The 22633-nt window shown below is 45.6% G+C and overlaps 1 long non-coding RNA gene across 6 annotated transcripts in view; it reads left to right on the forward strand.

The window, feature by feature from the left end:
- Nucleotides 1–9805: 9805 nt before the first annotated feature.
- LOC143434039 (uncharacterized) overlaps nt 9806–22633 on the forward strand; it is a 39742-nt gene continuing 26914 nt past the window's right edge. For 5 of the 6 annotated variants that reach the window (XR_013103192.1, XR_013103194.1, XR_013103195.1 and 2 more), the window contains exon 1: nt 18401–18728. This is a non-coding gene — a long non-coding RNA (uncharacterized LOC143434039). Of the gene's footprint in view, nt 10058–18400; nt 18729–22633 lie in introns of those variants that run through there. The other variant, XR_013103191.1, reaches the window with a different exon arrangement.

The raw sequence follows: 22633 nt of genomic DNA on the forward strand, positions 1-22633 counted from the left end.
CACAGCTAAGTCTAAAGTGTGCACTTTCTATAACTTTGTGTTTGTCTTAGAGTCTGACTCTCTCATTGGCTATATTAATTATACATACTAATAAGTTACATTATGGTAGTCTCATACATTGTGTAATGGATTCTGATCATACTCACCCACCACTCCATTTCTGTCTTCAGCCAGCCTTTCTTTTCCTTTCATATCCCTTTCGTGTGTGTATATGTGTGTGTGTATGCATGTCTGTGTGTATGTATCTGTGTTTGTGTGTGTCTGTGTGCGCATGTGTGTCAGTGTGTCTGTGTCTGTGTGCATGTCCATTTGTATCTGTGAGAGTGTCTATGTGTGTATCTGCGTGTGCATGTGTGTCAGTGTATCTGTGTGCATGTCTGAGTGTACGTGTCTGTGACTGTGTATGTCTATGTGTGTCTGTATATGTCTGTGTGTGCATGTGTGCCAGTTTGTGTGCATGTCTGTGTGTATGTGTCTGTGTGTGTTTATGTATGTGTGTGTATATCTGTGTGTGTGTCAGTGTGTCTGTGCATGTGTGTGTGTTCCAGTGAGTTCCATTAGGGTTCCAGGAGCATGGGAAAAGCATTATTTACAAGAGTGTGGGATGTTTAATGGAGGCTCCACAACTGAAGGAAAGGTCTCTCTCCTCAGCATCCATTAACTCCCTAGCTCTGTGGGAAAGGTGGAGCCTGTGAGCTCCTTCCCTAATCCACAACAGAATGGGGATGGCCTAATCTTGGGCATACCCAGCTACTGTGGGTTCATTAGTACATTAGCCATGCCATGCTTGCAAGTAAAGCTTAGCAATGAATTGAAGACATCTTCATCCTAGGGGAGATAGCTCGTGATCAGAACACTTGCCACACAATGCTTGAATGCCTGAATTCAAATCCCCAGAACCCACCTCAGGTGGGCACTGGAGTATGCATCCACCATTCTAGTGAGTCTAACTTAAGATGAAACATGGACGCAAGAAAACCCACAGAGGCTTGCAGACCAGCAAACCTGTGGTATACACTAGAGAACAACAAAAGTAACTGTAGAGGGAATCTTTTATGCAATGTGTGGAAGCTTCAGTTGTCAATCAAAAAGCCTATGGCCAATGAGCTAAGGCAGGATTAGAAGGTGGAGCATCTGTGACACACACACACACACACACAGACACACACACACAGAGAGAGAGAGAGAAAGAAAGAGAGAGAGAGAGAGAGACAGAGACAGAGAAAGAGAGAGAGAGGATTTTGGGAAAGAGTGAGGCACAAGGGATTCCCCTCAGACACTGAAGAAGATAGTCCTATGAAACTGATATGGCGTGACTTAAAATAATCAGGTAATTGAGACATGAGCTAGTCAGGGAACAGAACAAAAGCTATTGACCTAAGCATTCACTCATATATAAGAAGTCTCACAATCATTATTTCTGGGAACAAAGTGGGCAGGTGGGAAAACACGGGGTTACAGGTGGCTTTAACTACAGTAATCCTGCCCCACATGGGGTAGAGAGTGCTGGACCTCCGTGGGTACGGTGTGGGCCTAGAACACCACAGGACCTGCGTTTGAATTCCTGACACCTCCTGAGCTTAGACAGTGGCACACAGAGCAGAAGGTGAGGACCGACTCAGGCTTTCCTCAGACCTCAGACACAAGGGTCATGCACACGCATCCACTCATGTACACAAACATGTGCATGGATACACATACATACACACACAGTGTCTTCAATATGAAGATTGTATGCCAGTACTGTATGAAAATCACGAAGGACACTCACCAACATTTGTGGCATGTAATTTAGTAATGCTGTAAGTTTTCTGGCACCAGAGAAAGTTAAAGCACGCAAATTCTGATGCCCACAGTAGGTGGTGGACTTTGTTATCGAAGATGTGCTCAAAATAAACTTGCTTTTATCCTTATTCCACTCCTGGCCTCTATCGCTGCCGCGTGCTTCCTGAGTACATGATCATGTCTTGGCTTAGATGCTTTAGGCAGGAATTAAAAGGTTAGGGTACATGAATAGATTTCTTGTATTGGGGTTTCAGATATTCATCTGGCTTCGGCGTCTATCACCTAATAACAGTCTCGCAAAAAAGCCGGTTGCTGGGCCTCTCTCTCACTGTCTAGCATTTTGGTGGCCTGAGGTCAGGGACAAAGGAAATGACCTTGTGTGATGTGAAAGACAACCCATTGTTTTCTGTGTCTTTCTCTTCTGTTGACAGGAGGATTCAAGTTCACTGTATTCATTGCAACTAGAGACTGAGTCTGAGGCAGTGGGAGTTTGCCTCAGTGAGGAGGGATGGAGAATTCATTCTCTTTATCAGCCTCTGGTCCTTTCCTGCGGGCATGAAGGTCTCAGTATTGTGAGGCCCATTGCTTTCTGTATTTTTCCTTCCATTCCTTGCAGATACTGCTTGCCTGGGTGTTGACAGGCAGCTTGCTTCATAGGCACTGAAAGATGGTTTACCTTGAAGCCAAGCTTTTGACCTTTGTTGAGTCCCACAAAACGTGAACAAGGGATGCCTGCCTCTTCATCTGATGCATCCTCATGGAGAAAAAAAATCCCTGCTCTTCGTTGTGAGGGCCACTCTTACGCACCTGCTGTCATAAAAATTAAAAAGCTTTTCTCTGTGTACATAAGAATCACTCAAGGGCACCACCACACAGAAAAACTCTCATTCTCTCCATATGGGTTTCTCCCTTCCGGGCCCACAGATTATGCCACATCACAATGGGAAAGAGTCTGCTCTTTACCCATCTCTGAAAATACAAGCAAAGTTACAGCCAGATAACCTGCTAACGGGAGGCCACCCCAAACCTTCATGAGATAGCTCTAGGGATGCTTGTTTGCTTTGGCCTCTTAGGACTTCAGAGTAGACACATAGATCTGCTCTGTACAATACCCATTTCAAATTGCAGCTAAGACAGCAGTGACAAAAGTATTCAAGCAACTGAGCGTTTTACGGAAACTGTACGCGTCTGACCTCAAGTTCAGCTCCTGAGTGATTCATAAGGCTCACATAGGGTGGGCCACAGCCCACCTTGTTTTGTGGCCTTCTATGTGATTCTAAATATAAGGCAACAAATTCCTGTAAGTATTCTGGCATCTGGGCTTCCGAGGGCTCTTAAAGGAACAGTGTTCAGTGTTCTGCCCTGGCCGAGGCAGCAAGTCCTGACTGGAGGAAGGCCTTCCTCATAGATATGGTGACTTAGGTAAATTGATTCTGTGGCCCTGATAGTTTCTGGCCAGTTCTTCATGCTTTCTGCTCTTTCAAAGCCTCTTGTCTAAACAATATAGAAGTATCCATTTTTAATGTTACCTTTCTCAGAATACTTTCAATGTATTTAAGGTTATATTAAAAACAAATAAACAAATATGCTTTTTTCTTCTCCTAAAGCCAGTATCTATCAAATGATGAATGAAGTATCCAAAGGAGGATTTTATCTCACATATAGTATACCTTTGAATTATTTTTTATTTAGCAATTTAAAATCATATTATCTAGTATTTATATACCATTTCTACAGTTTATAAAATTACCTAGCTTCAAGTCTGGTCTGCTGAGTCAGAGTTTGATGTAATTCACTAGAAATCCTTCTATTTCGCCTCCTCTGAGAGTCAGATTATCTGGATATATAAACACCAAAAGATGGCAGACCCAAATGTCTCTGGCTTGCCTGCAATTTCTCTCAGCGCCATCATCCACAGTCCAGTGTGGAGCTTCTGCCTGGGATTCAGTCCAGCACGCCTCTGCCTCCTTTCCATGTTATTCCATTTCCTGCCTTTGTACTCTGGACTATGGAGGTGCCTGGCCCATAGAAGTCACTCATGGGTGAATGGGATAGATGGACTCTTGGCTACGTTGTGGGTTCTTCTTTCTTCCATTCTCCTCTAGCCCTCTTCCCCCACCCTTTCAACCTCCTAACACTAGGTAGGAGAGAAAAAAGGATAGAGTGAAAGGGCAATGTTGTTGTTAGAATACTTCTTGTTGATTAGGGACATCGAGTCCCTTGGGACAAGTTTCATCGTCACCCTTAGAATATCTAGTTTCTTCTTGTTGTCTCTTCACACACGATCACTTGACAAACCACAACCAAGAGCAGTCAACAGTTTGCAATCATCAACTGTCTGAACAGCCACCACTATCCGGGCTCTAGCATTTATATATCCTCTGAAAAGTCTCCAGAATTTCAAAAGTCATACACTCACAGAAACTATCTGCAGCTGGAGACATGAAACCCCTGCTGAAGCATGAGGCAAATCACAGTCACCTGCTCATATCGTCATACCTGGGATTAAAACGAAACATATTCCCATAATATTCCTGTGTGTTTTAAAGAAACCAAAATCCTCACTACAAGTGGTTGCTCAGAGAAGACCAGAAAATGGTCATCTAGTCAGGTTTCAGGGATGTCAGGTTTCATGTGACTTGTTAGAATCCTTCCAAGGTTTCCTTATTTTTCATTTGGATTTGCTATGTTTTACTATTCTAAAAATGTCCTGCCGGACTTTCTTACCTTTAGCTTAGTATTATAAAACCCAGAAAGACAAAGACTTTCAGAACTGTGTTATATTCTAATTTAAAAAACAAATTGCATTTTTTAGTCTATATTTATCTCTTCAAACTTTACATCCCCTTGTCTAAACAAGAAAGCATTTAAAGGTCCTCACCTTCACCTGCACATGATCAATATTTAAGGTAAGACTGAGCAATCCCAGCATCCACCTGGGCCAGTGGTGCACATCTGTGCTTCAGTGCTGAAGAGGAAGAGACAGGTGGATCTCAGAAGCTTATTGGCCAACCAGCCTAGCTGAATCCACCCATTCCAGGTTCAGTGAGAGACCCTGTCTCACAAACAAGGTAGAGACCGATGGAGAGAGAGACACCCGATGTTGGCCTTCACCTGCACGTGCACACATGTGCACACTCACATGCCCACAGAAATCCAGCAAATAAATGACAAACAAGGAAGAGAAGGTAAGAGACTGGAGTCCAGACTGCAAGTCCTGGGCTTTTTTGTTGTTGGTTTTTTTGACAAGGCTGACCCACAGAGACCCACCGGCCTCTGTTTCTATAGAGTTCAGGGATCAAAAGTGTGGGCTACATTCTCCTCACTAGCTAGAAATGAATCAGTTTGGCCCTGACTATTGGACATATTCCTGCACCCTGGAGGCCTTTTATAAAAATAACAAAACATAAGTATGACACACACACACACACACACTATATGTATATATGTATAAATGATGTATATAAAGTATATGATAACAAAAGCTCTTCATTTAGCAGAATCCAATACAGGTACTCTGTCACAATCTCTAGACTGCGGCAGCTCTTGGACTAAGAGCCACATGGCAGATTTTCAGGGCTCCCTTGAAAGACTGAGAGGATGCAGCTTTTCACTTTGCACTCTTCTGCTTGGGGACCAAGTCACAGGCAAAAATGAAACTAGTACAACCTCTGACTCCTCAGAACTTACAGTTCAGTAGGAAAAATACCTTACACGCATTTTTCAAAAAGAAACATGCTTGTGCGAACGTGGCCTCAGCAAAGAAAGACTATATTTACAGGAGAAGAGCTTCACCTATTTTCCATGCTATAACCCAATGCCTTAATTGGAATAATGTGTAGAGAGAAGACCATGGATCTGGAGGAGGCTGTATCCAGCACTGATCTTCTGTAGTACCTTCACATGGCACACTGCACACCACAGTGCACACATATTTGAGAGCAGAGAGGGAAGACACATGGCAGAGATAGACCAAGAGGCATCCTGTGCTATGTCAGCCCCTGTTGCAGTGGGCAATCCTCCACACAAGGGCAAAACCCCAGTGCTTTCTAGGAGAGGGTTTCCTCTCCTCAGGAGGGCTTGACCCTCAAACAGCATTCTCCTCAGGTGACAGTGTCCAGATCTGTCCCCAGGGCACTGCTTGGTTTAGTGTGGAATAACCAGGGGCTGTGGAGTAGCCGTTGACATGGATTAGGGAGGGAGGAGGAACAAACAAAGCCCTACTAAGTACAGATGCGTTGAAAACTTCATGAGATGAATAGTATTTGAGATCTATAATGACCATTTTTACAAATTTCAAACCTTGAAACCACTTCGTTGAAGATAATTTTAAAATTTAACAATGCAACGAAAGCTCCTTTGTGAGGAACTTGAGTTGGGGACACGGCTTTATTGGTAAAGTGTTCCTGTATGTAAACATGAGGACCCGAGTTCAATCCCCAGAAACTACACTTTAAAAAACTGCAACATCGTGTATTTATAATTCTAACTCTGGAAAAGCAGAGACAGGAAGACCTCTGAGGCTCCCTGGCCAGGTAGTGGAGCCCTAGAGGTAGACAGTGCTAGAGGAACAGCCATGGTTGTCCTCTGGGTTTCACACACATGTGCATCTGCATGAGCGCAGACACACACACACACAGACACACACACAAACACACACACACACACAAACACACACACACACACACAAACACACACACAGACACACACACAAACACACACAAACACACACACACAGACACACACACAAACACACACAGACACACACACAGACACACACAAACACACACACACACAGACACACACACAGACACACACACAAACACACACACACAAACACACACACAGACACACACACAGACACACATACACAGACACACACAGACACAGACACACACACACACACAGACACACACACACACACACACACACACACACACACACACACACACACGATGCATCTTTGTAGTCTGTTCTTTAGGGACCAAGCTCTTTTGTTTTACCAGGAACCCAACAGCAGACAGGTTTCTTTTTTCTTCCCAGGAAGCAGACTAATAAGGGCTGCTTGTGCTGACCATGGGACTCTGGTCCCTTGGCCTTTCCCCTGGGGCCATAAGGTGTCTACTTAGGCTGGAACTCCAGTTCCTTTCCTGACTTTCCCGGCAGATGGGGACACTAAGGCAAGTATACCTATCAGAAAAGCAGAGACAGGAATCACTCCCAGGCTTCATGCAAACTTCACTGGTTAAAATAGTATCCCACGACTTTGAACCCAGGAGGCAGCAGGAACGCCAAGTCGTAGGTCCTTGTGGTCTTGTATATTATGTCATCTATGTTGATGACAGTTTGCACTCCTGCACCCTCTAAGCATCTAGTCACATATGGTAGCCAGCCTACGTGACGGCCTCTGGGGTGTTCGTCATAATCGTCAACCTCAGACTTTAGGATCACCGTGGAAACACAGTCTGGGTGCATCTGTGAGAGGTTTCTGCACGAGGGGAAACTGAGTTAGGAAGCCTTCGAATGGCGGCACTCACTATTCCTCAAGCTGTTGGTTGGGATGAGGAGGAGAACGAGAGCTGAGCGCCAGCTTTCGAGGCTCTCTGCTTCCTGCCTGTGGACAGACTGCCGCTGCCAAGAAGCTTTCCCTGCCTCAGGGCAGCTCACTGAGCTGTCAGTCTTCCTTCCTTGAGTCTATCAGGTACCTTGTTGCAGCGATGATGAGAAGAGTAGTTTCTACAGCTTCCAGTTATCACTGTCTTCTGACGTTCTCATTCTCATATCCTTCCCACGATATGTCAAGATGCCTCTCTGTGGCAGTAATAATCACTGTCAAAGGGCCATGGAATTACCTCCCTTGAGCTTTCTCTCCCCCCATCTCTCTTGCTCTCTCTCCCCTTTTTTCATTATTCATTGTGTCACACCCTCTTTCCTCCTTGAAAAGGCTATTTTTGAAAGTGTGTTTGTAAGGACATAGAGTGGCCCCATGGGAAGGGCTATGTGTGATGAAGGCTTGGAACCTGCCACCAGCAGTGTGTATCATCCTGGAAGCTGAGCCTCCAGCCCTGGTCAAGCCACTGGGTACAGAGGCCGGGTCCACACCTGGACTGTGATCCTAACGATCCTAAGGCAGTTTTGCAGCTGTTCTATGACTCTGGACCTGCACGAATTATGAAATAATAAGCGTTTGTGATTTGAAATCACACATTTTAGGCATGATTTACATTACAATCACAGACAACTAATTGCATGTTTTTTTGTTTTCTATCCTAGAGGACCAAAGATGCTGAGGATGGCCATGCTGGCCCAGGCATCTACGCAGACCAGGAAGTCAGTTATACTGAATGAAGACTTCCTCTGACCAATGGGAAAGAACTGATATAGACATCAAGTGTGCTAATCAGGTCATCCCAGCAGAATCGAGCCTGGTTCCCCAGCCTGGTCCCCATGGTGATATGTTTGCACTCACCTGCTACCTCATGCTCCTTCCCAGGATCACCTTCCAAATTGTCTATGTGCACACAAGCCCCACTAAGAGGCTCTTTTTTCATTGAAACCCAAACAAGAATGGAATAAGAAGCCCATTTTCAGGGATGTGTGCAAGAGCAGTGTACAGGCATGCACAGAGACAAAGCATAGGCAAGTCTGCTTTACACAACTGCGCTACAGTGAGTGTCTAGTCCTTTGTGAGTGGGAGAATGCACTCACCTTTTCCCAAGAGTAACCTACTGTGGGACCCAGACCCTTTCCTCTTTTTGAGAGGAACCTACTGTGGGACCCAGACCCTTCCCTCTTTTCAAGAGGAACCTACTGTGGGACCCAGACCCCTCCCTCTTTCCAAGGGAAACTACTGTGGGACCCAGACCCCTCTCTCTTTTTAAGAGGAACCTACTAGGGACCCAGACCCTTCCATCTTTTCAAGAGGAAACTACTGTGGGACCCAGACCCCTCCCACTTGGTCCCACCTCCCAGTGCTGTGTGGAAAAGTCCTCAGCATGAGTTTTGGTGAAGGCAAACCCTCTTGGAACTGTGGCCTGAGTTTCTGGGTTGATTGGATGTGTCAGGGATGCCTCTGCAAGGAGTGTGGATGTTCATGGAGATCAACAGGCTTTGCCTGACAGAAGTGGACTCCACCAATCAGAAATTAGTTTTATTGGAGGTTTGCCTTAGCGGGATAGTGGTAAGTTCTTCTTTTTTCCTTCTTTTAAAAATAATGAGTAAGTCTCCTAATTAGGCATTTACAGGTCAAGGGGCTTGGAAGCCCTTTCTCTTGGCATTAGTAAAGCACAGAATAGTCCTTGAGGGGGTCAGAAAGGGTCAGCTGTGCAAACTGCTTTCCTTGTCCTCAAGAGAAAACTCCCTGTTAGGAGGCCTGGTTGCTCAGTCCAGGCACAGTTAAGAATGAGGTGAGGCCTCTGGTGTCCACAAAGGGGGAGTCCACATGGGGAGCGCTGAGCCTGGCAGCCTGGGCTGGAAACAAAGGATGTCTCAGGAAGTCTTTTCCTGAGGATGAGGAGCTCAAGCTTTGTCCATGTGTCAAAAGCTAGCCCAGTGTAGGGCAGACAGGACTTTTGTATAAGGTGTGTTTTAAGGGCACCAGTGAAGCAGTGGTGTCCATTTCATCCCAGCCACAGAGCTCCAGGGCTATGGAAACAAAGGGAGGTCTTGGCACAACATTTTGAGTTCCTCTGTCTTGTTTTGATCAAAGCAAAAGTAACCATGCGTTAGATTTTCTTTACTTTAGCGAAAAGAATCTTGCCCCATCTGAAGTCAAAGGGGGCTCTCTAAAGTCAGGTGGTAATAGACATTAAGAGATCTATGATGGCCGAGTTCTTTTGAAATTTTCAAATTTTTTCATCGTCATGGTCAAATATTTGACCACAAACACTTGAGGGAATCGGTTTTATTTGGCTTTGTTTGAGGAAACAGTCCATCCGGGTGGGGAAGGCGCAGCTGTGGGCTCAGGTGACAGCACATCAGGTAGTGTGAGCCGCTAGCTCACATTTCTGTGGACCAGGAAGCAGAGAAAGGATACCGGCACCCAGTTTTCTCCTTTCTCCATTTTTATTTTACCCAGGACCCCAACCCATGAGCCCTAATGGAGCTTTGCAGGCATCCACAGACACACCCAAATGCAAACGCTTGCTTCCCCAAGGCTTCAAGCTGTAACCCAGACAAGCTGGTAATCAAAGCTGACAGGCACAGCACCTGGGAGACTGCCAAAGCCACTGGCCAGAAACTTCAGTCAAGACCATCTCCAGCTGACTCAAAGGCAAGCTTAGGTAGCATCTATCTTTGAGGGTGTTATCTTATGTGGCACCCTGATTTGGAGTGGGGTGAGGGTGTGGGAGAACAGGGCATGTACACGCGCGAGCGTGTGTGTGTGTGTGTGTGTGTGTGTGTGTGTGTACATGTGAAGCGCACGGCCCGATTTTGGATGTTTTTTCTCACATGTTAGCCATTGTGCTTGTTTGTAAAGACTTCTTTGTCTATGCATGTCTGTTTATGTGAATGTATGATCACGCGTGTAACTGCCCGAGAAGGCCGGAAGAGGGCGTCGGATCCCTTGACGTTGGAGTTAAAAGTGTTGTTATCCACTGGATCTCAGTCCACTGGAAAAACAGGAAGCTTCACTTTTAACCACTTAGACATCCCTCCAACCCCCATATTGTTTCTTTGAGACAGGGGTTCTCATTGACCTAAGGTTAGCCAAATATGCTAGTCTGTGTCTGTTTTTCCTGTGACTGGAATGTGAGTGTCTAGCACCATGCCTGGCTTTTTACATGGGTACTGAGGATAGAACTCGGGTCTTAGTATGGTAGGCATCTTACCAAATGAGACATCTTCCCAAAGTCCTACATTTATGGACATTTTGTTGCTCAACTTACTTTATAAATTCAAATTTACAGCTGGGGTGAAGATAAAAGCCATGGAAAAAAAGCTTTGTTATAAATCTAGACTTTGACAGGGAAATTACAGAATGAGAGCAAGTCAAGTGGGAAATAGGAAAGAAACAAGGAAGCCAGAGTACAGCCAACACTGGGGTCAGCACCCAGACAGAGCGGACACTGGGGTCAGCACACAGAGAGAGCAGACACTGGGGTCAGCACACAGAGAGAGCAGACACTGGGGTCAGCACCCAAACATGTGGACAGTGAGGACAGCACCCAGAACATAGTAGCACTCAAACACAGCAGACAGATGAACCAAGAGCTACTGGGGGCTGTACACTGACCATTCAACACTGGGAGCTACAGGGTGCTCAGTACTGTGCCCAAATTGTAAGGATGGCACAGGCCTTGTCCTCAGGAGCTCATGCCAAGTAAGAAGAAAAAAAAAGAGGATTTTTGTGTTTTTAGAAAAATATAAATCATACTCTGACTTAGTGTCATTTTCAAATGTTCCCCCCATGGAGTTTTTAGACAAAGACTTAATAAAGCTAGACCTTGCTGTCATGACAGTGGCCATGGGTCCTATTTTGATTCTTTGATTCCTCCTTGCCTCCTAAAATAACTTTACAAGATGATGTAATTAAAAGCTTTTGGGAAAACGATTTGCAAATGTTAAGATTTGTACTCTGCTGAGCTAAGAATCCAGAACGGCTCAAAGTCCTGAAACCTAATCAGTATTTTTCCCCAAGACACAGAAGTTGACATCCTTAGCGCTTGCCCTCTTCCCCATAACACGCCTTTTCATCAGGACCCCCACCTTTCCTTGTTCTGCTGGGGCAGAGGAGGCGGGTGCCCTGGAGCTCGCCTGGGAACTGAGCCCCATTGAGAACAGAGCCTTTTGACGAGAGTATCAAAGCAACCCAGCTGTGGCTTAAGGAAACAGAAGGCTGTGAACTTGGTTTAAGAGTCAGGTCATCGGAGTCTTTGAAGGACTTAAGTTCTTGGAGGGACAGGAAAAAAAAAGGTGGGAAGCAAGTTCCAAATGCACACACATTTTATTTGTAAAGAAGAGGCAGACTATAAAGCAATGTAACAGGCTCTCTTGGAATGGAATGAGATACATGTTCCTAGATGAGAACTGGCTCCCTCAGTACCAACCACTACGGCAGACCTCGGTAGCTTTCACCACAGAAATGGGAGACTTGAGGTTTATGATCATGGGCTGGGAGGTTGCCTTTCTCCTGAGGCCTCTCCTCAGCTTGTAGGTGCTCCCTTCCTTCCTCTGCACCCCTGAGTCTGCTTTCATACCAGCATGGGTCAGATGGGGCCAAGTAACCTCTGTATGGGCACAGGATAGGCATATAATTTCCCAACCACTGTCTTTGGAAGAATCTCCCAATGAGTGCCAATGTCTTTATTAGTAGATGAATAGATTACTAAAATGAAGTATTATGATTCCGCCTTTTAAATAAATGCAGTCCCCATCAGTGTTACAACATGGTTGGAGAATGAAGACACAATGCCAAGTGGCAGAAGGTGCTCATGAAAGGACACACAGTGTGCATGTTCACTTAGATAAAGACCCTGTGCAAACACACCCAGCAGGAATGCAGAACTGTGGCTAGCAGGGGCTGGGCAGCATGGAGAGGAGAATCTAGTTAGTAGGTAGAGCTTCTCTGTGAGAGAACAAACACGTACAGGGAAAATGGTGAAGAGAGTACATTTTACAATGTTTGCATTTAGTCATAACTTAAGATCTCAAAATAATGTTTCATAGTAGTCAGAAACAAAGCCTAATAGGTATTTTTAAGGCCACCGGAAGACTGTTTGCTTCTTTCTCGATGTTGTTAATTTTGGGTTGCGACAGGATGGTGGCCAAAGAGGAGACACCAGCATCACAGGGGAGGATGGAGTAAGATTTTCTTCTAGGCTCCTGTTCAAAATGTCAGGTAACAGACTGGCCCTTGTGTGTGTGCCCTGTGGCAAAGATGCCAGGCAGTGTGCACTGGCACTGTGCTGCGAGCACAGGGTGAGGCTACGTCGTAAGCAGGAGCTGTAAAATCCCATGTAAACTATAATCTGATGGGTCATGCCATGAACATGTCATTCCAGGAAGGCACTGTGTCCTTGGCTCCCATGTCTTTTGAAAAATGCAGACTAGATTGCTTCTCCCTGTTCTAAATTTGATAATAAACTTTTTCACACTTTAACCAGAAAAAGAAAGAGGAGCTGGAGAGACGGCTCAGCACTTAAATGTATGTGCTGCCCTTGTAGGGGTCCTCGGTTCAGTTCCCGTTATTCACATGGCAGCTCACAACTGTGTTTCCAGGGCTAATGCCCTCTTCTGACCTCTGGGCACCAGGTGTGCACACGGTGCTCATGCATACAGGTAGTCAAACACTTATGCACATAAAATAAAAATCTGAGAGAAAGGAGAGAGAGAGAGAGAGAGAGAGAGAGAGAGAGAGAGAGAGAGAGAGAAGAGAGAGAACACCAGAGTTATAGGGAGAAACCCTATCTTGAAACATCAACAATAACAACAGCAATAATAATAATAATAATAAATTTATCACATTTTATTTGTTACCTGTCTACTTGAAGGTCACAGAACAATTTGAAGGGGTCCTGCATGTGGATCCAGGAAATGAAAGTTTAGTCAGGCTTAGAGACAGGAACTTTTTTACCCACAGAGCCCGGCTCACCTATTCCAAGCTTTTAGATCATCATAAAACAGGCAGTTGCCGGGTTGTAAAGAAGACGTTATAAAATGATGAGAACTGGGCAGTGGCGAGTAGCGGTACCCAGATGGTTATTAACAAGTAGCCTGGGGGGGGGGGGTCTGTAGAGGTCAGAGCATGGGAGCTGCTGCAGTCACCCTCTGCCAGTGGTCTTAGCCCGAGATGGTCGCACCAGCTTTCTCACAGAAGTTCTGGTGGGCCCAGGCCTCAGGACTATAAACTGGGAAAGGAAGCTTTCTCTAGAAAAGCAGCTCCCTGCATGAAGTAAGCAAATGAGGCCTGATTACAGTGGCCCTGGGGTCAGCAGGGAAGTGGCAGCAATTCTCTGGTCCCTGTACTGGGAGAGGCAGTCAGGCTACTAGCCCCAAGTGTTTCTGGCTCAGATTAAATAAATGTAAGGAATATGACTTGAAACTAATTGAATAGGGTGAGAAAAATGCCCTTTGATGCACACGTCCAATAAAAGAGGCATCATTAATAAGTTTAGTTATCTCTTGAGGCCTGGAAACAGTCTGATGTGCTTTCTTCAGGACTTCATCTGGAGTCCTGGGTTTCAGACAAGTTACACCAGGCAGGCGGCAAGGTTCCTGGAGTGGGGGTCCCAGGAGGGAGGAAGGGAGCCCTCAGGAGCTGCAAAACAGCAGTGGCTGCCTCTCGGCTCCCGCTGGCTTTTCATTGTCCTTGCCTGCGGCTTGTGGCTTGTGTAGCTGGTGACCAGTGACAATCACACGGGCGGCGCCCCAGGGGCCCCTGCGGCAGGGCCAGCCTCCCACCTCGAAACGACCACCACCACGCCCCCATACATCACCCGGTCACCCTGACCCCGTGGGAAAGCCCACCGCGGGGGCTGTGAAAGAGCCTTGGCCAAGTGTGCATCATTACCCTCCCTTTTCTTTCTCCTCCACTTTCTCCTCCCACACCTCCTCCCACTCCTCCCTCTCTCATCCCCTTTGCTCTTCCTTCTCCTTTTCTCCCTCCTCCGTCCCTCTCTCTCCCCCTTCCTCTGTGCAACTCTTAGTGAAAACCGATGACTCCGTCATTCCCCACCCCACCCCTTCCCCTGGTCTTCTCTCTCCCTCTCTTCTTTCCTCCTTCTTCCTTCTCTTTCCCTTTCCCAACCTCAAACTTTTGCATTTAATGTCATAGAGATATGCTGTTTCTATCTCAATAAACGAATAAAGCCTGCTCTTCCCTGGCTGGCCCCTGGACCAGCCCCAAAACATCCCGGGAGGCTTGTCGCCAGCTGGCTCTGCAGAGCACAGCGGGGTCACAGCCTGAGTTTGGCTTCTTAGCCCAGCTAGGCCTCTCTCCACCCGGTGGTTGAGGAGTTTTTCCTGTGAGACAGTAGGCGTCACTGGTTTGCAGTTAGCGCATGGCATGGCAGACACCGGGAAGTGCTGTGTTCCCCAGTCGCCGCACGTAGGCCGGCGGTTCCTAATCGACAGATCAGTTAACCTGCTTACCAGACACCTGACAGGAAGGTGGCTGGCGTGGTAGAGCTGAAAGGACAAAGGCTGTGCGTCAGGAGTCCTGGGTCATGTTTCCACCTCTGCCTGGGACTTAACCTCCTCTGCTGGCCCAACCCCACCTTCTGCATTGAGGATCTGGATAAAGGGGCTTTGAGAACGCTGCACCGAGAATTACAGAGATAGCATCAGCGCTCGGCTCTGCGGTCTGGAAAGAAAACGCTGTGTCAATACCACTGGCTGAACTCAACCCTCTCCAGGCTGTTCCTCTGGCCTGAGCTTCCTTGTCTGTTTTGGCATCGTTATGTAACCCGACGTGTACACGGATGTGCCTGTGGCGATGCGGAGAAGCATGTGTGTTTGGGAAGGCACGATAGGATTTGAGTTCACAATAGAAAAATATTAACCCTCAGAAAATTCCAGACTGGGAGATCTCCTCAATTGGACAGGTTTCACCTTGCTCTTGGCCTTCCAAAGAGTCATTGAGATGTGGCACGAAGGTCATTCTTTTTTCCTTGTTTGCCGGTATCCAAGTGTTGATCTTTCAAAAATAGTAAGCGATTCGAGAGCAACGGACAGATGATGGCATGGAGGGAAGGAAGCTAGTTGGTCAGGATCCTGCTGGAGTCTAGCAGGGAGCCAGCTGGTTCACTACACTCAAAGCGCTTAACAATGAGACCCTCCTACAGGGAGTGATGCACTCAGCATGCAGCCAGGGCAGAGTGTGCAGTCACTCCACAGGTTCAGCCTGCCTCTCCTATTGTGTGCCCACCCACAGCCCCAGGCTGCTACAGCACATTGGCACCACAACCCAAAACCTTCTGTGCAGCTCACAATGTGCACATACATGCCTCTGCAGTGGTTTTTGTGGCTCCTTTCTTAAAAAAAAAAAAAAAAAAAAGCCCAATAAATCTGTCATTCATACAGACAAACGCTGCTTTACTTCCCATTACAAACAAATAACAACAGTTGTGTTCTGAAAGGTATTCATAGGCAAGCCTTTCTGTACCTTAAAAAGCAAAACAAACCAACCTAACCAACCTAATGTCTTCTGATTCCTGGGGTAATAGAGGTACTTGGCAACAGACAACAGGCACCCACTTCCTTCCCCTCTGGTACATGAGGGGACATGAGGGACAGCAATCTGTTCTGAGAGTCTCAAGTGTAAGATGAGACACTTACGCCCACTATGAGGTGCAGGATCACCCAAGTGCAAAAGAACAGGGCCAGTCCATCAGTGAGCCAAAAGAAACCTTTCTTCTTTGTAAGTTGTTCATCTTTGATGTTTTATCACAGTGCTGGAAAGCTGACTCACAAACAGAAGAGCCCAAAGATGAAAACTAACTTTATTCTTGGTCACTGACCTTGGCTAAGTCACTTGACTTTTCTGTTTCATTCATAAATGCAAGGGGACATCGTGAATGTAGGGAAAAGATAGATAAGTTCAGGAAATCAGGACTCGACATTAAACCTGGGTGGTGATAAAGACACACACTTCATGTTTTTGTTTTCTCTTCTAAGAGGATGCTCTGGGGAAGTGACACTCCACTCACAGAGTCACTTCATTACCTATCAGATGCACCGTCAAATTAAGAAGCATTAAAAAGACGCAGAATAGTTCTGGAGGCCTTGCACCACCAGGTTGCGATTATTATTATTATCATTATTATTATTATTATTATTATCATTATCATTATTATTACTATTATTATATGTGTGCAGGCTTCCTCTCAGAGCACACTGGCTTTTTCTTAATGCACAATTCACAAAATATTTGTTATTTGAATATGCCACAGTAAACAATTACAACTAGGCAAAATTCTAAATGCAACTAATGAAGACTCTTTCTCCTGAAAGTGATTAATAATTCTCAAAATAGTCATAGGTGCTTTTGGCTGATAAGCCTTCCTTTCAGCACAAAAGATCTCCTCTTTTTTTTATTGAGACAGAACTTGATGTGTACAAAATTTCCAGATTTCCAAAAGATCACTGTGTAGCCTGGGCTATCCTTGAACTCTCAGAGATCCTGCCAAAGCCTCCCCAGTGCTGAGATTATGTATGTGAGCCCCATGTCCAGATTAGCACAAATAAAACTATATCACATTGGTAAGAAAAGCAGAAAGTCGTAAGTTTTATACAGATTTTTCTAAAAGTATAGGCTGCGGATGGGACTGAGTCTGTAGAATGGTTGTCTAACATGTACACAGCCCAGGGTTTGTTTCCCAGCACCACATAAAGAAGCAGGCATGTTAGAACAGGTTTGTAGTTTCAGTATGGAGGACGTGGAGGTGGGAGGACCTGAAGTTCCAGGTCATCCTGGACTATGTATGGACTGAGATGAAGGCCATTCTGGAATGCATTGGTTCTGTCGATAAAAATGAACCGAGGTAGGGAGAAAGCGGTCGTTGTGAACTCTGTAAGCAGAATCCTCCACTGTGACAGAGTGTGAGGGAAATGAAGCTCTTCAACAGGAAAAGCTCCCGGTGCCTTCGCTTTCACTGCACAGACTTTGGTCCAGCCTCAGCTCACAACTGCTGACATAGAGAGACCATCATCCAGGACGGCATTCCACGCACACCTTCGTGTACTCTGATTTCAACCCCTTGAGGGGCAAAGCCTGGACTGCCTAGCATGTCACGTCACCACACACGGGAGGCTGGCTAATGGCTGCTGTGAGTTCTAGTCATGCTGTTAATCTTTGGTTGCCATGCTGTCTGTGTGAGTCATTAAAAAATAAGAGGCAGTTTGATAAAATCACAGAGAATACGTGGAAAGTGCAGGGCACAGCTGACCTCAAGGATGGGAGGCGGCTCAAGGATCAGCAGAGGCGGCTGAAGCATGCCAGGTCACGCTGAGGCTGGTATAAGGGCTGTGAAGAAACAGTGTGAGCTTGTCCAGGGACAAAAGGGAGAAGGTTAGACCAAAGATTTATTAGCTATACAAAGAGGAAGACATATGTGGTGGGAATATAGCTTTCCAGATCCAGTTCTGAGGCTAAGATTTCACATGGCTAGCTCAGGACAACTGACAGATGCTTCCAAAGTCGATATTAAAAAGCAGGTGTGTAATCTCAGCACTGAAGGAGTGCGGGTGAGAGGGGCGAAAGTCCAAGCCCTGGGTTCCATGTTTTGTCGAAGGCCAGGTGAATCTGATAAACAGGTGTGCTAACACAGACTTGTTCTATAACACAGATGTGCAGAAACCTGGATTTTTTTTGTCTGAGATCTAATTCCAACTCCTTGGAGGCTGAGCACAAGAAGGACTTCTGTGAATCTAAGGCTAGCTGGACCATATATAGTGAGTTTTAGGCCAGCCTGGGCTACTAAGTGACATCCAACCTCAATAATGATGATGATAAATTTAAAAATTAAAACAAACAAACGTTTATGCCTTGCCCTGGTATAATAATCACCAAATTATATTATCAAACCAGTGAGACAACATATTTCCTTGCTTTCAGAATGGATTATGCAACTTTCTAATCTGCAATCACGTGAAAGAGAATGCCGTGCTTCCTTCCTGTTAGATGCTGTCAGTTCCAAAGCTTACTCCGCTCCTCCTCCGTTCTCCTCGTCCTCCTCCTCCTCCTCATCTTCCTCCTCTTCCTCCTCCTCCTGGTCCTCTTCCTTCTCCTCTTCTTCCTCCTCTTCTTCCTCCTCCTCCTCTCATAGCTATCACCAGATCCATCTCTCCACAGGTTTCATGGGGGAAGGGTGGCTATCCCATTTGCTGAACAGCAGCTCTGTTCTAGAGTCTGACCCCGAGTTATCTCTGTTTCACACTAATCCAGCTGGGAGACCCTTCATTATCCGCTCTAGATGAGGAAGCCACCCGATTATCCGGATAAGGTAACTGGCTCTGGGACACATAGGGTACAAAGGGAAGGAATTAGCCTTCCAATTCAGGTCTGTGTGGTCTTCTAAAGCAGGTACGTGTCCTGCATGTCCTCCTGAGGGATTGAGCTGTCTCAGGTCTGCATGCACATCTATGCATTTGTAGAATGTGTTTTTATATCATCATCATCGTTTTATGGGTGTTTTGCCTCATATATTGTTTATTATAAACATGGTGCCTGAAGAGACCAGAAGAAGGTGTTAGATTCCCCTGGAACTGCAGTTATATTGATAGAGGTGGGTCACCATGAAGGTACTAGAAATCAAACCTAGTTCCACTGGAAGAGCTGCCAACTGAGCCATTTCTCCAGCTGTTCTGAAATGTTATTTAGAGATTTTGCATAGAAATGAAGGATGCTAAATTTGGATTCTTTTTCCTCTTTTAAATGAAGATTCAAATATTCCAAAGCATCCACCTCTATCAGTCTCAAGCAAGGCTGAGTCAGAGGTTTGGGTGTCCCTTATTATTTCGGGGTTCCTTACTGTCCAGCCAGAGCTGTTTGTTAGAGGTGGGCGTGAGCCAGGAAGCAGGCTGTGCTCCCTGCAGCTCAAGGAGAGGAGAGAACCCGACAAAGGCGGGTGTTATGTTCTGATACAGAGTTGGAACCTTTTGTATTTGTGTGCTTTCTACTCTTTTGTTTAGAGGCTTGAGAGCTTCTGAGAGGTGCAGTGAGGTTATAACACAGAGTTTAGCTTTGTGAGAAAGAAAAGTAGGAAGCACTTAGCCTGTGGCATCAAATTTCCTTTTTTAAAAAAGAAATCTGTGCTCCCCCTCGTTTCTTTCCAGATAATAGTGTTTGTTCTTCTAAATGAGCTAACATTTAACTCTTCGTCCTACAAAAATAAAGAGGATTACCATTCACTGGCCACTTCTTCCTCCGAGAGTGTAGGAGGGCTGGACTCGGGGGTCAGACAGTAGCTTAAGCTTTTATTTGACATAATATTCATAGTTTTAAGCAGTCATGACGTTAAACGTCTAGAGTCTGAAGTAGCTACATATGTGAAACTAAACTGTCAGAGTACTCATGGGAGATCTGTGAATTTCTGGTTTGGTTTGCTTATATGTTCAAGGTTACCTTGTCTTCTACAATGAATGCAGCCAGATGTCAAGGTCAATTTATTTGTCTTGCTAATTGTTTTTAGCTAAACACAAATCAAGCAAACAAAAACAAACAAACAAACAAACAAACAAACAGAAACCCGGCTGGGTATAGCGGCAGACACTTGTAACCTGAGCATTCAGCAGGATGGGAATTCAAGGTCATTCCCAGGTACATACGGAGGGAGTTCACGGCCAGCCTGGGGTGCAGAAGGCTCTGATTCAAGCCTGCTTCCACTGCTTGATCACCCTGTATTAGTTTTCTTGATGCTGTAGTCAAATACCTCCCAAGAAACGCGTTAAGGAGGAGAAGTTAACGGCAGGAATGTGCAAATGTGGCGGGGAGCCACCCAGCTACAGATGGGAGTATGCTTGCATTTGGGGGGATCCGAAGAGAGGGGTGTTGGTGCTTAGCATCCTCCCCCCTTTTTTCCCTTCTCATTCAGTCTAGGATGTCAGCCCATGGCAGAGTCCCACCCACATTCAGGGTGGGTTTTCTCTCCTCAGTTAAACCTCTGTAAATGTGCTATGTAAGATCTGTGTGCTCACAGATGAGATGTCTCTTTGCTGACTTTAAATCCAATCAAAATGGCAACGAAGACTGACCATGACACCTTTCACCCAGTCCTTGTATCTGCCATTGGTCTCGTTCCTATGTGCGCTCTTTGTGCTGCTCTCAGGACTTTAATCCAAATTAAGCATTATAGACTGAGCAGTTCCAGAACTCGGGATATAACTGCACAGGCTTCCAAACTACTCAAATCTAGATTTTTTTTTTTTGAGCACCAATATGAAACCACAAATGGATTTTTTGCAACTGTTTCCTGTAATAAGAAACAGTTAAAAGAGATATGGACTGGCAAGATGCCTTGGTGATGCAGACTCTTTCTGCTCAAGCCTGAGAAGCTGTGTTGTATCCCAGGTCCCATGGTGGAAGGTGAGAACAGATTCCCAAAGTTGACCTCTGACCTCCACTTGTATATCGTGGCATATATGCACCTGTACACACACACACACACACACACACACCACACCACACAGTACATAAAATAAACTTAAATCAAGTTTAAAACAGCATACGTGCACTAAAAATTTTGTATCACATTACCTTCTGCCTGTGTGACAGATAAAGATAACGGACATTTGTCACTTTGCTCTCCTCTCTAAAGCACCTCATTATTCATATGCAAATACTTATATATAAAATATGCAAGTGCTTATGTACAAAAATCAAAAGGAGTAAAAACGTGGGGACTCATTTTGTGCAGGGAGCGACTCAACCTATGTACAAACTTCTATTCCTCTGCAAGGTTAAACTACCATTGGAAGAACTAGTGCATCCTGCAACTAGCGCCATGTCTTTCACCTCCGACCTCTCACAGCCTTCTGCCCAAGACACTTAGCCAGTTGCTTCCACCAAAGATCATAAACCATTCTTAATACTGCCGGTCTTGTATACCCAGTGAAGGTTTTTAACACCCAGGCTCAACTCTCAGTCACAAGCTGCACTTCACATTCATACGGTAACTGCCCTTCTCAGTCTATCTTTCAAAGGAGACAATTTACTCAAAAGAACTTATTAGACATTTGTGATGAAAGTAAATATGAGGTTTCCTTTAGAAAATTGGTTATGATACATTTTCCCCAAAGTCTGGCTCTAAAATCTTCCATGGAAACCACTGTCACCAGCCATCAGCCCAAGTGTAACAGACTTTGAGTAGGTGCTTGGTGCACACGGTTGACAGAGATGATTTCGGAGGGGCAATTCCATCCGTCATACTGCACAAGAGCGCCCACTGCCAGCAAAGCCACAATAACACACAGCAGCAATGGGAAATGGATGGAAAAAACACTTTCAGTGGCAGCAGCCAAGAAAATCCTTATTTTAGAGCCAACATTTGAGATCAGCCTTGAAGTGTGTTAGGCTGCAAAGGTTCAGAGAGACATGGAGACGCCGGTAATGGGATTAATGAGAAATATATCATCAATAGGGAGTTTTTCTTTGGTGGAAGAACAAGAGGGTATTATTTTGTTATGTTTCAACCATTTGTTGTTTGCGCCCAAGTTCAGTGTAGCCAAAGGGTGGGACCCTTCCTAAAAAGAAGGGTTGTTTGTTTGTTTGTTTGTTTCAGTAAGAGTAGTTGGTTTACTTTGCAGTAGTTTTAAGTACTTGAACACTCATTGTTTTAGCTAAGGCTGCAGTTGCTGTGATGGAAGACCGTTACCGAGAGTAAGTTGGGGAGGAAAGGATTTATTTGGCTCACGGTTGATCGTGGAAGGAAGTCAGGCAGAGACTCAAGCAGGGCTGGAACCAGGACGCAGAAGCTGACATGCACGCCGTGGAGGGATGTGGCTCACTGACTTGCTCTCTATAGCTTGCTCCTCCTGCTTTCTTACAGAGCGCAGGACCACTTTCCCTGTGGGTAGGGGGCTCCCCATCAGCAGTAGGCTGGGCCCTCCTCCATCATCACTAATTTTAAAATGCCTTACAGGCTTTTTTTTTTGAGTACAGCTCAGTCTTCTGGGGGTGTTTTCTCAATCGAGGCTTCCTCCTCCCAGATAACTATAGCTCCCGGCATGCTGACATTAAACTAGCCAGAGTGCCCATGATGAGGACGCAATATATCCAACTTGTGCACTGAAATGTAGAGAGCATTGGAGAAGAGTGTAAGACATGGAGGCAAAGTAGAAGGAGAGTCAGGAAGGCAGGTGGGGGTCTTGAGAGCCACGATGTGCTAGCATGTGATGGAAGAAAAAGGCC

Source organism: Arvicanthis niloticus, chromosome 13, assembly GCF_011762505.2.
Source record: "Arvicanthis niloticus isolate mArvNil1 chromosome 13, mArvNil1.pat.X, whole genome shotgun sequence".
NCBI lineage: Eukaryota > Metazoa > Chordata > Mammalia > Rodentia > Muridae > Arvicanthis > Arvicanthis niloticus.